At 46.7% G+C, this 14,980-nt stretch overlaps 1 protein-coding gene across 6 annotated transcripts in view; it reads right to left on the bottom strand.

Annotated features, from left to right (window-relative positions):
• Positions 1 to 391: 391 nt before the first annotated feature.
• LOC149336187 (uncharacterized) overlaps positions 392 to 14,980 on the bottom strand; it is a 74,894-nt gene continuing 60,305 nt past the window's right edge. For 5 of the 6 annotated variants that reach the window (XR_016284184.1, XR_016284183.1, XR_016284185.1 and 2 more), the window contains 6 exons: positions 11,868 to 14,697; positions 10,546 to 11,059; positions 10,280 to 10,480; positions 7,464 to 8,562; positions 5,665 to 6,580; positions 1,870 to 4,530 (listed from right to left, as the gene is read on the bottom strand). The gene's annotated coding sequence lies outside the window, so the exon portion shown is untranslated. Of the gene's footprint in view, positions 1,196 to 1,290; positions 4,531 to 5,664; positions 6,581 to 7,463; positions 8,563 to 10,279; positions 10,481 to 10,545; positions 11,060 to 11,867; positions 14,698 to 14,980 lie in introns of those variants that run through there. The other variant, XR_016284186.1, reaches the window with a different exon arrangement.

Genomic DNA, 14,980 nt, shown 5'->3' with positions numbered 1-14,980 from the left:
CGGCCGATCACATTCGCTGAGCACCGCGAACAACACCGGGGCGGCGGGAGGTACCGGCATGTCTCTCCTCGCGCTGAAGCGAACGCCACTTTCAGAGTTCCGCACACAGCGACCGAACGAGTTCTCTTTCACTTGATTGACATGTCTCGTGACGTGAACAAAATCCGTGTTACCGCCTCCCTGAACTGACGTCACCACCAGCGGTGACGACACACGACCAATGGAGCGAGGTGGCAAGAGAGAAAGCGAACGCGTTCCAAAGCGAACTCTTTCGTGGATTCGGCCCCAGGAGAAGCATCAACCCTGAACACCACGCAAAACACTAGCACAAAATGTTACTAGCCATTCAACTCTTTCCTCCGCGGGGAAAATGGTGGTTTTCAGGTCATATCAATATTTTTTTTTTCTTTAACAAAACTTGCTTGGTACAGGAGTGTATGGTACCGAATTGTAGAGGAGGAAATTCTCTTCACATTGTTATTAGTCGCAGTCAACATGTTTATTGAGTAAGAGATGAAAAAAAAATTATCAGAAAGAAAATTGTAGTTACAAAGAAAAAACACAAAAAACATCAAAGTTTCGTCACAAAAATAAAACATAAAAAAATTTCAAAATATAAATTTCTTACAACAGGGATCGGTGCAACATTGCAGCAAATTTTAGTTTGCTGCGAACAGTATTAGCTGGGCTAGGAAAGGAAACAGTAGTCCTAGTGACTATCGTGCCACCGCGCGAAACAGTTCCTTGATGCCATAAAGCAGAGGTTGGCCGCACGTCTCACAGAAAACATTTGTTTTTTGTTCCACCTTTTTTTCTTCGTAGCACAGTTTGCAGTTCCGGTACTTTGCATTTTCTGCGGCTTGTGCTGCAGCCCCTGAGGTGAATCACGCGGCGGATACAGAGGGCGAACATTGGGGTCCTCAGGATGTGGCTCATCAAATTCGAGGAGTTGCTCGATCAATTCAAGTCTGAACGCGAACTGATCAAATCTTGATGTCCTCGACATTTCTGGCTCTTCGCGATGCCCCTGGCGATGCGCGTCAAAAAGTATGAAGCTGTTGACGACCGCGCCGCCGAGCGCCGTGCGACACTCCGGCGCGCAACGCCGAGGTCGACCCCTGGCTGTCTTCGAGCCGAAAACACGACTCTCTGCGCTGCCGGCGGCAAGTAATCCCGCCCGAAAGACGTTGACACCCTGCAGATAAGAGTTATGACCTTCAGAACACTCTGATCTTTTCCGATAAGCGCGCAGCAAAAGCGGAACATTTCGGGGGAGAAAGCGAAACTTACCGAGGCATGGCTGTTGACGTTCCGGGTCGGTCTGACGCAGTTTCGCTGTCGGTGCTGAAGTCTGAAGAGCCGAAGTCGTCTTCTGAATCCTCACTGCTGCTGTTCTCGTCCAAAAACGAACTCTCAGGAGCATCGATTTTTGTGGAAACGCGCGGTTTCGGCGCAGCAGCAGCGCGCGACGTCGACGCCATGGTGGAAACAAGGAGCGCCGGTCGGCTGACTCCGGAGGGGCTTCAAAAATCACCGCTTGGCGGAAAAGTCAAACCAAAAGCGAAACTGAAAGAAGAGTTCCTTTATTTCACACTGGATGCCGCTAGTTGTCCAAGAACGCTTCAAAAAACGGGAAAATACGAACTTGAAACCATCGATAGCGGGCTATCGATGGGAATAGGTGCGGACAGGAAAGAGTTAAGCCATGCTCAACAATACTGAACAGTGCTCTAAACTTGCTTACTTGGTGAGCAGAAGTGTCCGCAACTTCGTAGTAGAAAGCCCAGAAGGCCCCGTGCATAGGAGCTTTCGACGAAAAACGGGTATCACAGTCTCGGAAAAAAAAAAAACATTTCTTACATAAGAAGCAAGATTTGCGAAATGTTTTTTTTTATCAACCGAGAATCCAAAACAAATTTAAAAACACGTTTTTCTGGTGAAAATTGTGATGTTAGCTCCGCATTCCCCCGTTAAAATGGCTGTGAATACAATACTCGATGTTCGTTAGAGTCCTTGCCTGGGTATGTTCGTATTCTTGCACGAAAGGCGCTGTGCGTTCGCGAAAGCTCCGATGGAGGTGCGTTTATGTGTGCAGTCATGGCAGCTGTTATGCATTTAACGGTGATCATGCAGAGTGTAGGTTGTGGCGGGTGTCTATGGTTTGGAGGTGCTTGTTGGCTGTAGTAATGGCTGTGCATGTGGTGCAGGCGTCAGGGCAGCCAATGCGCCGAACAGCCTCGAGCAGGAGGAGTAGGAGCGGTGCCGTCCTGGTGGATATATGTTCGCCAGGCTCATTTCATCGCTACATGAAGAACATAAGAGGTGACGTCGTAATCACAACGGCAACGCTAGCTGCTGTTTCTGCATGTGCTGCAAGTGCCGTCGTGTTCTTCGGATCATTACAAGGCTGCCGCGTTTACGTGGCTGTGATTGTACTGGTAATTATTGCATAGTTCTTATTTTATTTACCTTCTTGTTGTTGTTTGACATTTAACAGCTTATTGTTACTTCGCGACAGTTGTGATGGTGGTGTGGGAGAGCATGTTGTCGTGTAGTGGTCATGGCAGCTGCTCTCCTATGTAGCTGATTGTAGGGATGTAGCATCTTTGTGGATGTGTATAATGCCTAAAACTGCATGCTGGTTCGTGCTGTGTTGTGCTGTGCGTGAGGTGGAGGCTTATAGGGTGGAAAATTATAAGTGGTGCCACCCTAGCGAATGTGCTGAAAAGGCACAATTCGCCGATGCATGAAGAACATCACGAGTGCCGTCATCAACACATTGACAATGCTGTTTCCCAGTCATAGTCACCGACTGCATTGTTGTAGTTCTCGACTAGATTTTTCCTGGCATTGTTGTTGTGGACCATTGCCTTCAACTTCTTGTCTAAATGTTTAAGGCTCGTGCACATACAGTAGCACAGCTCGAATAGTGATGTGGTTTGTGTGTAATAGTCGGGGCTTGTCTTAACCTCAGTCATTTTACGGGTTGTTTCTGGTGTAGTGCTTGCTGTAGTCGTCCTAGGCCTGCCCTCGTGTTCTGTCTCAGTTTATAGGGCTAATCATGTGTGTACATGACAATCAAAGTGTCTGTGGTGTTCGACGTGCAGTCGTCATGGCATACGTCGTATATAGCTGTTATAGTATGGCTGCAGGTTCAAGAGGGCGTCTAGATTAGAAGCGTTGCGTTTTGGACGAGTTAGTTACACATACTAACGGAAATGTTTTGGTAACGGCACACCGTTGTGAGCGCAAAACACTTCCAAAAGGGTGTCTAGTGTTTGGAGTTGCTTGCTGGCTGTGGTGTTCGGTTGTCCGCGGGATGTAGGCTCGTAGGCTACCAGCAAGAAAAACAGCGCTGGTGCCGCACAAGCCCTGAAAAACACCTGCTGCATTGCGACAAATGGTGTAGCCTGATGTTAACACGCCAGTGCGGCAGCAACAGCGGGAACGATGGTTTTACGCGTGTAGCCATCGTGGCTGCTCTGATTTGTGTGTTCAATTTTGGTGTAGTATTTATTGGTTGTGATCATCGTGATTAAGCCTGCTTCGTCTGATAATAATACCTACAATTAAGGCTTCTACAGAAAACAGCTACCGTGACGTCTACAAACAGAAGGTGGCTTTCTGATTGTAGTTTTCATGGCAGCTCTTTGTAACTGTTTTTCGAATGTTGGCTTTGGTGGGTGTCCACTGCCTGGAGCTGCTTCTTGACTGGTGTTGTGCCCATAATTGCGTGTGGAGTAGTCTTGTATGGTGGACTAGTGCGACCCACGGCAGCCCGCAAGAGGAACAGAATTGATGCCGCTCCAGTGACTGTGTTTAAAATGCGCACTTCGAAAATACATGAATAATATCAGCACTCTTGGCCGCCAGCACGATAACAGTACTTGTTGCCCGGTAAATGTGCCGGAGTGCACACTCCTAATTGTGTTAGTTGTTTTCTGGCAGTGTTGCGGAGGACTAGACCCTTCGTGTTGTTCTTTGAATTAGGAAGGACAATGTGAGCACGGTATCGACAGCTGGAATAGTGGCGTTATGCGTGCAATCATCGGGGCCGGTGTTTACGGTAGCTGTGATTGCACGGGTTCCTTTGGTGCAATTTTGGTTGTGGCTATCAACGGATACCTTCGTGTTCTTGTTTCAATGTTTGCATTGAGCGCATATGTGGGCGAAGGCTGGAATGTAGGCGGAGTGTAGTTGCCATGGCAGCTCTAAAACGCGTAGCGCTGATCGTACTCGGTGGAGGACAGGGCGGCTGTCCAGTGGCTGAATTTGCTTGTTGGATGCCGCCGTGCGGAGAAGGCATACAGGGTGGCTACTTCTGGACACAGTCACCAGCAAGAGGAACAGGATTGATGCCGCCCGGGTCAGTATGCAGAAGCGGCGTAGTTCACCAGTGCATGAACACAGGGAGTGTCTACTTGAGCCAGACGTACAAGAAGTTCAACGGCCACAATGTTCGAATGGTCAGCACAGAGCTTTTCCTCCCAGTCTCTACATAGATGGTGCAGGAAGAGCGGATGGGTCAACCTGCAGAAAATAGACAGTTGCGATTCAGGGTAAGGATACTGACCCCATGTCGCCCTAATTTACTAATGTTTTTTCAAAATACGAAACCTGCGCAAGCAGTTTTTTGCTAAAAGGCCGACATTTATAAAACTGATTGCAGACAAAGTTTACACAGCGTTTTTGTACGTTTTGTATATATGTAGCATATTTTCTCAGCCTCATATTTGAGAAAATGTGCCGGAATGCCGGGGAAGTACCGTTTGGCGATAAGAAGATGCCTGCACTTTCTCATAACTCATAACAGTTAAAAGTGACGTACAAAATAAATGCGCAACCCTTTTGATGACACCAAAAGCGTTAAAAAGAATGCATGGGCTGCCATCAGGTGATCTGAGGATGTACCAGTTTTTCCGCATACAATCGTACTAACGATGTGTGCAACTGTTTGTCGCACAGACCTCGGGGCGGTGTCATACGATTTCTGTTTTCCTTCTGTTTTTTTTTCTTTTTATGTGAAGGCGAACGTAGGTTCCATACTGAGAAATGGAACGAAGACGCCTCTGAACGCGGAATCCACAAACGTCCCAGTGACGTTATGATAAAAAAAATGGCTTTTGAGGAAAGCAAAAAGCGCAGTCTCGGTGGACTCCTCAACCATAACCATATGTTAGAGGAAGAGCGCCTTGGAAGGAATGCGATTGAAAGTGCATGTGTCGTCGGTTCGAATCCCTGTCACAGGCTAGCATTCAAGATGGCTAGCACTTGTAAGGTATAGGCAACGAGAAATCGTATGACACCACCTGGAAAGTGGCACGACTTACGGCTCACAATTTTGGCCGGAATGCAGTCTGGAAAAAGGACACTCCGCCGGCTTTTCTCGTAATCGGACTAGTAACGCTTTCGCAATAAAAGGTACGCAGGCACAGGCATAACGCTGTTATAAAGCAAGAAACAGTAAAATAATGACCTCCGAATGTGTGTTTTACGTGAGGTTTTCTAAATGCGTGTCATATTTAGTGTACGATGTGACGTCAGTGCACGTCAAATAGCCACAGGTGGTCGAAACTTCCGGAGCTCTTCACTACGGCATCTCTCATAGCCCGAGTAGCTTTGGAACACCATAAACCAACCAAGACATTTTGCGAATCAACTCACGGTGCTGCACGTGAATTTCATCAGCACTGGAATCTCAGGATGCAGCGAAGGCTTGTCACTCCCGCAGCGGTGATCGTCCGCACAGCAAAACGTTGTTGCTGCCGTACTGTTAGAGGTCAGTGATGCTCGTGTGACACAGGTCGCCAGCATCCCCACAGCATTCCAACAGTAGTCGTGTTGGCGGTCGTGCTCGTCGCAGTAACTGCAGGTGGTTCCATTGGCATCTGTCCAAGTGTATTGTGGAGTTCATAATGTTATTTGTTATCTCAGTTTCTGTAAAACATGGGCTGTTGGTGTTGCTGGGTGTTATGTTTTAAATCTTTACAGGTCGCCCGAGCCGGACTGCAGTTAGTGCTGCAGTATTCTTGTGTTATCATAGTGTTTGCACGCAGTAATGTCATAATTGTTTGTGGTGTGTCAGGTCGGTGCGCTTCGCTGGCTGTTTTCTTGATCGATGTGTTTGTGTTCGCTGCGGTTTTTCAGTTGGTGGTTGCGGGGTCATACAATTAAGGGTCAAGTTTATGTTCGTGAGTATGGCTGCACTGACTGTGTCTCTGTCGTCGTTGTTGTCTCTCCTTGAATGGTGACGTAATTCTTACAGTGTTCTTGGGCTTCGCTCATGCTTTTGTTCTGGCTGTGCTGGTTGTGTTGCGTTCGCTGAGTCTGTTGCAGTGAGGCGTGGTGTCGGTATGTAATGCTGGCAAGATGAGGGACGCCACCGGCATGAGAAACAGCAGCACCGCAAGAAGCTCCTGCGTCGCGCCGATTTCTGGCACCATGAAGAACAAAAGGGGTGTCGCTGTGGGCGCGGAAGGTGGCTTTCGGTGGCAGAAAGACTGCCTTAATCCTGCAGACGCCGGGCAGGGGCTTTGACCAAGAGGCTCTGCTTCTGAGCTGCGCCCAGGGTCTTCACTGCCTGCGGAAATAAAAACGCATGTTTTCTAAATGTTGATCATTGACAGAATTTAAAATGTTCCAGTTACACAGCTTCGCAGCCGCACATCGATAATCCGCGACTAACGGCGTGGAGCTCTTGCTGACACATATGGAACACGGAAACGCGCACTTCTGAATCCTGCGTAATGCTGGTCCGCCCTTATTCAGTGGTTTGATGCTCGCCTTAATGTTACTAGAATGAGCATAGCACTGGAATTTAGAAAAATGATCGCAATTAACCTGCACCCACAGTACACGGGACTCTAGAGATTTCGCCTCCATCAACATTCGGCCGCCGCGGCCGGGATCGAACTCCCGTATTTCCGGTCAGCAGCCGAGAGCTATAACCACTGAGCCACTGCGGCGACTCCTATGTCGACTTGTACCGCGGGGCAAATTCTGGGAGTTAAAGTTAATTCTTGAGAGAATCTGCAGGGATTCTGTTATTGTCATGTCTTTCGCCTATATATCGCAGAAATACAACTATACGACTGTTGTGCTCCAGCACATTCACGTGAATATTCATGTGTGAGCGGCTTTTATTAGCTCTAAATAGAAATACCAAGCGGTTCCGAAGGCTCGAAGTTGTTTGACCTGTTTAAAGGTTTGCCTCCATGAAATCTTGGCAGGCAACAGGACTCGCCAGCTTATGTTCACGTGCAAGAAAAGGATAGCCGCAGAGATACAGCTCAACATTTCGGATGAAGATTGAATACTGCATGAATATGAATATTATATTTTCCTGCCCTTGAACTATTAAACAACCGCAATCAACGACGTGACACCTTCGCTAGCACTATCACCTTTCCTAGCGAGAATTCTCAAGTGCCGTTATTCACAAGGTGACAAAATTCAGGAAGTACCTTTTTTAAGCGCTTGTGAAACAGGTCGGCTCCGTTTGTACAGCCCGTGCAGCCTTCTCCACTGGAATTGGAGGCAAGGGAGCCTTGTCGGCACCAGGATGATCAGAGTTCGGCGTACTCAACACTGCACTCATTTACGGCTTTGCACTCTTATGATGTCTTTGGTGTATGGTAGTCCCAGAGTTGTCTTTCTGCCGTCTCGATGATTATAACAGATATATTCATGTTGCTTGTATAGCTATCGCCCTTTAGATATATTCTAGCGGGTTTCTAAGCTAGTGATGTCTTAGGTCACCCCCTGCGGTGAAGGTTTGTCAGTAGCTTTGGCGCTTAAGATGCTTGTGCCTGCAGTCTTGATGATTGGAATGCTCATGTATGCTGCTTGTTCAGGTTCGGTCGCTTTATGTCAGCTGGGAATTTTGTGTGGGATGTTATTGGTTGTTCCCTGCAGTGATGTCTTTGCGGTACCATCATGGTGCTTGTTTCTAGTGTCCTGATGGTTGTAATACATTAGTTCTCCGTGTATAGTCGAGGTCTTTATGAAAACTAAGAAGATTGTTATGGTCACGGTTGCCGGTGCGTGTGTTAGAGTGCGATCTTGTCATCATGAATAGCTTGTCTTAGTTTTAGAGGGTATGATAGCATTAGACATTAATTACATTTGGAATGTCCAATGGTTGGAGGTGCAACTGTTTGCCTGTCTGTTTTGGCCTCAGTTGTGTGTCAGTGAGGTAATTTTAAAGGTTTGAGTTGTGGAATCATGACAATTTTATAAGTAATTGTTGTGGTTGCTCTAACTTTGTTACTGTATGAACTGTTATGGCTTAGATGGCTAATAATTATAGTGAAATTGCAGGTTGTGGTGGATTTGAGGTGTCAGGCAGTGTGCTGGACGCCACTGGCATGAGAAATGGCACCAACGCCGCTACACGCAGTCGACTTCTGCCGGCATGAAGAACAGGAGGAGCGCCGCTGTAGGACCATGGAGGACTGTCTTGCTTCCGCCTTAAACATAGCTTCATCATTCCTGGCGATTAGACACCACTGCCACTTGTCGCCACTTGTGGGTACCTCAGCAGCGTTCAGTGTGTGAGAAGACCTGCAGTAAAGGAACATATTGCACTTTTGTAAGCAGTCTACGCTTACCATAAGCCACCGTTCTCACTCAGTGCCACTGACGTTCCTGGACGTAGCTCAATGAAACCAAACAAACAAAAGTTGATTATGTTCATTCTGTTAAAAATTCCAGGAAAATGTACATGACCACAAGCGAAATTCAGAAGACATTGAAAAAACACAATTGGAGGCGAACTACGAGCTGCTCCGGCTGCACCAACCGGACCGACGCAAAGAAGAAGCGAACTTATCTGCAACAACACTAGTTCATTGTCCGACAATCAGCACACAAGCTTCCAAGTAAGTCTCTGTGAAAGGTGCGTAATGTCTGACCGTAATCGGATACAGCTTAAGAGCGCAACGATTTTTCCCCGTCAAAAGAGCCCTTCCAGGGAATGGCGTCGGCCGGTTCTCATAATCCTGGTAGTGTGATAAAATGGAGTGGTAGATGAGGGGATTATCAGTTCTCTCTATTATCGGGCATGGACAACTCTCTCCTCGGTGACGCCGCTCCGTCCATTACCAGGCTAGCAGGGTCGTGAGAATCGCGCGACACCGCTGGCTGTAAGGGGATTCATTCATGGGGAACAGCCGCTGCGTTCTTGAGTTGTACCAGACTACACGCAAAAATCAAAGCAGTGTGATATATCGACTGGTTGTGAGTTCCGCCAGATGTAACGTATAGGGAGGAGGAGCAACGCAGCTCTCCCTAACAAACGTTCTGAAAGTTAACCGTATTCACTTGTTACAGGTTTAAGAGTGAGGCTTGACATTTCATTATATGGCACTGAAAATTAAATTGTAAATTACAGGCTGAACGCCAAATTTAACAATATTCTACTTAGGCTCAGCTGCCTGTAGTCAGGCCGGACATGCGTTAGTATAGCTGCTATTTCTCGCAGCCCTAATAAAAGCGGCCAATTTAATTAAAGGTGCTTATTTTGAACCATAGTGAACAATGTGAGCACCCAGGGTTGGACCTGATATTTTCAAATTAGAATGAAAGTCTTTGATTACTGCAATTCTTCCTGCGGCCTTTCAAGTGGGCCCTCTTGTCCCACCCCATTTACAAAAGAATGCAAAAAACGATTCTGCGCTTATCATCAAATCGATGTTTCACAAAAGAATAGGTCACACGTAACAGCCATCGTTCGGTTGATCAAACCAAAAAAGCGTAAAGAAGAAACTAAATTAAATTATTTAGCGGTCCTAGACAAATATCGCAGGGTGCTTCGTCTATATCAATGTCTAGCGCATCATTTGGAGGAAAACACGCAAACAAAAATATGGTGCCTATAGCTCTTTAAGGGCTGTGACATGGCACTTCCTGGAATCTTGACCTTTAAGGTTTGCCACTCCTTCTACCTTATTGGAATTAATAGTATTTTTCTCTTTCCCATGATTTTTTTGTGTCGGGCGGTGTGACTTCCATGTTGATAGCAATGCTTGTACTTGCAGCTGTACGCTGTGGCTGCTGTTGTGCATCATGGTGTTAACGGATGTTATCATGCTTGTATTTTGATGTGGTTGCGTGTACGCGTTCGATAAAACTTGCCCCTGAATTAACTACTCCTGTGGTCTTGGCAGCCGTGCTTGTGGAAGTGATGCTTTTGCGCCTTAGCATTTTTTGTTTTGCTTCTGAGAGCGTGGGCGCTGTGGGTTCGCGATTTTCGGTCTCAGTGTTCCAGTTAAGATCTTACCTGTTGTGGTGCCCCTTAAACGAATGGTCAGGTTATTGCTGTCACCAAGAACCGGAGAGGTGGCGGTTCCGGCCACCAGGATCAGTCGCTACGGGTATGCAAGAGCATGGGCTAGATGGCTGTCTGTCCGCAGCTGCCTATACAGGTCACGGCACACGTCATCCCGACTTGGCAGCAAAGCAGTCCTAAGATTGTGGCAGCCTGCAAAAAAAAAAAAAACGTTCCGACCTTTCGATCTACGATAAGCCAGAGGCTTATTAACTCACATTTTGCATGAGAATCTCGTGCCCTCTGCAATCGTCGCAGGCAGGATGGTTCCTGGTCAGAGCCACAGCAGCGATCACTTCCCACAGTGAAAAGCACTGTCTTCGGTGCCCAGGCTCTGCTTGGGATGCTTCGTGTGGCGTAGGTTACCGTTGCCGTTGCGCCATCGGCCTTAGTCCTGTAGTTCTTGTAATGGCGGCGGTCGTCGTACGAGATGACGTCTCGGCTGTTAAATTGCGGTTTGTAGTGGTTGTCTGATCAGGAAGGCATCAAAGAGTCGTTAGACCGACTGCGAGGTAGACGTCGATTGTCACCAGCATGAAGAACAGGAGCAGTGCCGCTGTGGTAATCAAGGAGCTCTCTTGGATGCTAGGTTGAATTGTCTCATTCGAAATGACTGCTGGCTTAGACTTGTAAACGTACGTTCGCGATGCATTTCACAAATTTTCATGGTCTCGGCGCACACACTCCACTGCAGACGTCGCCACCCGTGATGAGCGTTTTGTGCTTGAAGTCCTGCAAAAAAAAATCAGCAACGCACAAATTTGGGGAGTCTGTTTATGAAAGAATGATGTATTCCGCCCCTGACAAGTAAATGATATGATTTCAGCAGCGCGAACACAGTTAGGAAAAGACAGAAGGCGGACAGCGCTCTGTCCTGTCCGCATTCTGTCTTTTCCTAACTGTGTTCGCGCTGCTGAAATCGTATGGATTCCCACCAACTAGCCCGCCAGATTGTGTTATTAAGTAAATGATACGTAAAAAAAATTAGGACACTGTTAATAGGCCGGCAACGAATTTTGCTTGCGACATATGGGTAGTCAGAGCGAATATCGTGAACAAAAGCAATCCCTGACACTATCATAATTACTTTTTCTTAACGCAGTAGGATCACAACATCATTGCACCATGTTTTCAAAGGCTGTTACTATAAACTTGCCGTACTTCTAGTCTTGATAATGATACTATTGTGGTGCAGTTGCACAACCTATGGAAACATTACGAATAAAGCCTTGCTGCTTAATTGCATAACATACGACGGGCACTCTAAAACCTTTCATGGCGTAGACGCTGCATGGAACTGCAGCTATCATTCTGACTGATTTTTTTTTTTCAAAAACAACCTTGAGTCTCATTTTGGTTTGCATACAAATTATTGCTTGAATCAGTTTCTTTGAGTTTGGAAGCTAAATAATATGTTGTGAAAGCTCCAAGTAACGGATATGTTATTTTATATGAGCCGTCGGAAAGGATTGAACTTATTCAACTGCTGGGGCATTTAGCTTCTGTTCTGCACCTTTAGGAGAAAGTATGCCATACTCACTTTCGCTGTCGCTCGTCTGTCGCCGCCGTCAGCATCGGTCTCCGGGATCATAACAATGGGAGAGGCTATGAGTGAAGGCCTTTGAACATAGCGCTTCCACACCAGACTTCCCGCCTTGCGCTCTTCGTGGCCTCTGGTTCTTGAATTTGTCCGAACGCCCGAATAACTGCAGCTTCATCTTGGCAGTAGAGATTGGCGTAGGGCTGTGGTTGCGTTTTGCCTGATGTTAGTGTGCGTTGTACCACCTACAGGGCTGTGTTGTTGGTACAGGTTGTCCACGTGCTAAAGCTCGTTAGCGTACGACACTTGATCGTGGTCGTGATTATGCTGCGAGTATGAAGATGACTTCGTATTGCGTAGTTTGTGTTTCATTTAGCTATAGTATTTCCGGGTAATCTCTCTGGGTGTATCGCTCACGGCAACTGTCTTTTGCATGAAGAGCAGGATTGATGACCGATGTGTTTGTGGGGCGGATGGTCGCGGGAGGCATCAAACACAGTCCTCTTGTTCGCTTCACCGACCATCTCACGAGCAAGGACAAAGAGACGTGGCTAATTAGTAAGCGCGCTTATATAAAACACCGTATTCCAGAGCTCAGGCAAAAGCAGCGTAGCGAGTAGCGGTAATGTTTAGGGGACCGGTCCGTGGCTTACATCCAGCGTGCATTTTTTCATGCCAAAAATGTTTTTGCAGGTTGTCAGCAATGGCCATCACGCAAGTATGTTCAATACCCTGTATTCGTGACAGGCGGTTTTGAATTCCTCTGCCTACCGATGTAGCTCGCTCATTCTGCGCTCTTTGATAGTGTTCTACGTGACTACATCCTAAATGACCAAACTATCTTTCGTCCAAAAACATACAATAATTTTTGGACCTTAACAATTGTGAGATTTAACGTACTAAAGAAACACATGGGCTATAACATGAATAATACGTCTTGCAGCAGCTCTCAATACAACTGTGTATCAAAAGGCAAACGAAGAAACTAAAAAAATAAATTTCGTTCTTCAACGTTAGCAAGCTACACTCACAATTTTTTAGTGACCTAGTGGTCTCTACGAGTTAGCCAGTATTTTCACTCTGAGCTGACCTGCAGCAAGCATTTTACGCATTTCAGTTACCTTATAAATGTATAACTATGAATGATATTTATTATAGCTCGTAGGTGACAGCTTCTATCCGCCACAAGTTAGGAATCAGGATAATTATATTTGGCGTTTAGCGTTCCAAACCAGCACATTGGCTATGAAGCATCATAGTGGATAGCTCCGTCAATGTTTTAACCCTATTCTCCTGCCTCGAACTGTGCTCGTCATGGGAGATTGCATCAAAATCGCCAATGACTAGTCAAACTTTTCGCGCCCGATGTTTCACTGCTACACAGCCAAACACCAGTCGGTCTGCAATTGAATAGGTTGCTTTTTCAGCGCTAGAGGGCAGTTGCCTATAAAAAGCATTTCGTGCCTATAGCGAAGGTTTTAAGTCTGACAGCGCCAAAAATAAAAAAAAAATGTTTGGCGATTTTGTTACGTTCTTCGGGAATTTTGTGATGGACGATTCACGAGCGCTGGCATCACACGTAGATGGACGCTTTTGCATTTTACCTTCAACAGACGTGGTTCCCCCGCCCAGCTTTCGATTCCGCAGTCTTAGCCCAACAGCCGAATTCCACAGCCACTGAGTCATGTCCTGGAACTAAATAAAATTAGTTTTTGCTGGTTCCTTAAAGATGCAAATGATTTTAACTAAATTTTTACTATAATAAATCGCACTGAAAAGCTGTTAACGCCTATGTACTTTCTGGTCGGCTAGCTCCTGGCACTAGCTAAAACAGTTGGCATGTAATGGTTCCTAGCAACATGGGCGTCCTTCAAGCTCGAGACCTTTTGCAAGATAAAGGTACCACGGATCCATCCTCAAAAGTTCTTTCTTTCTAATGATACCTAATAATTAGCATACAGTCTTAAAGAGGCGCATACGCTACGTTGATGTTTCTTCGTGAAAAGGTGGCGTTTTATGGTCTATGGGTTCTGTGCACGCCTCGCAATATGGAGGTCCATGGTTCAGTTCCCATTATCTTCGAACGGAGTTGTTGTTTCTCCTTTGCTGTCGACGACACTATCTTATGGCCTACTGCTGACGTCATGAGAGAGCATGGTGAGGTCATTCGAGGATTACATGCCTTAGGCACGGCAACAGACTACGGCTTTTGTGCTAATGGGACATATAATGCTTCAGCTTTACAAGGCAAGCAAGTGGTGTAGTGCCTGCTCTGGGAGAACGGCCTCCCCTGACGTAGTTGTGCCTGACAAGATGTTAAGCTGGTGTTGTGGTTACCGGTGTAGTGAGGCAGGTTACGATGAATATCTCTGTGACTGCACAAGTTGTTTATTTTGGTGGGTGCCTAGCGGCTCGTGTCGTGCGCAGTGAGGATGCTGGGAGTGGTGCCATGAATTGTGTAGTGAATGGGCTGTAGGTCTGTTTTCTGGAATGGTGTGTCGTTACTCGTGTAGTGGACACGATGTAGGTCTGTTAGTGTTCTTTGTAGGTGTTTGTCCTTCGGAGCTGGCGCTGTGAGCGGTGTCGTTGCGCCTCTATGGGAAACGCCGGTGGATGGCGCTCAGCAACAGGAACAGTAGTGGTGCCGCACGGGCGAATGTGTTGAAAAGGCGTTTGCCCGAGCATGAAGAACAAAAGGAGTGCCGAAAAGTTCACCATGCACAGGAAATCATATGGCCGCCGCGTCGCCAGGTACGCGCACAGGCGGCGCCGACGAGGCAGTCTTCGAACCCTGACGAGAAGAGGTAGCCCTCATGGTTTCTACAACAAACTGCAACAAATAGAGGGGGGGGGGGGCGTTTTAGAAGCAATGTGGTTTAGTGAGTATGAATACAATCCCTATTCTGTACCGTATTCAGTACGTTCCACAAAAGCGTTCATCGCAGATCTAAGTGTCTTCCACTTCAAAGTAACTGTGGAGAAAAACGTTTTTCGAGAAACATTAAAAAAAGGATTCCATCCTAACTCCCTTTGTCGGTTTAATCAAAACTCATGTCAAGGGACAAACGGACACTGAAGGCGCTGCCCATCAAGGTCCCTCAAAAAACAATGGA

Source organism: Amblyomma mixtum, chromosome 7 (assembly GCF_055824585.1).
Source record: "Amblyomma mixtum isolate Tamu chromosome 7, ASM5582458v1, whole genome shotgun sequence".
Classification (NCBI taxonomy): domain Eukaryota; kingdom Metazoa; phylum Arthropoda; class Arachnida; order Ixodida; family Ixodidae; genus Amblyomma; species Amblyomma mixtum.
The sequence above is the reverse complement of the archived record's forward strand: the minus strand, read 5'-3'. Positions and strand labels throughout refer to the sequence as shown.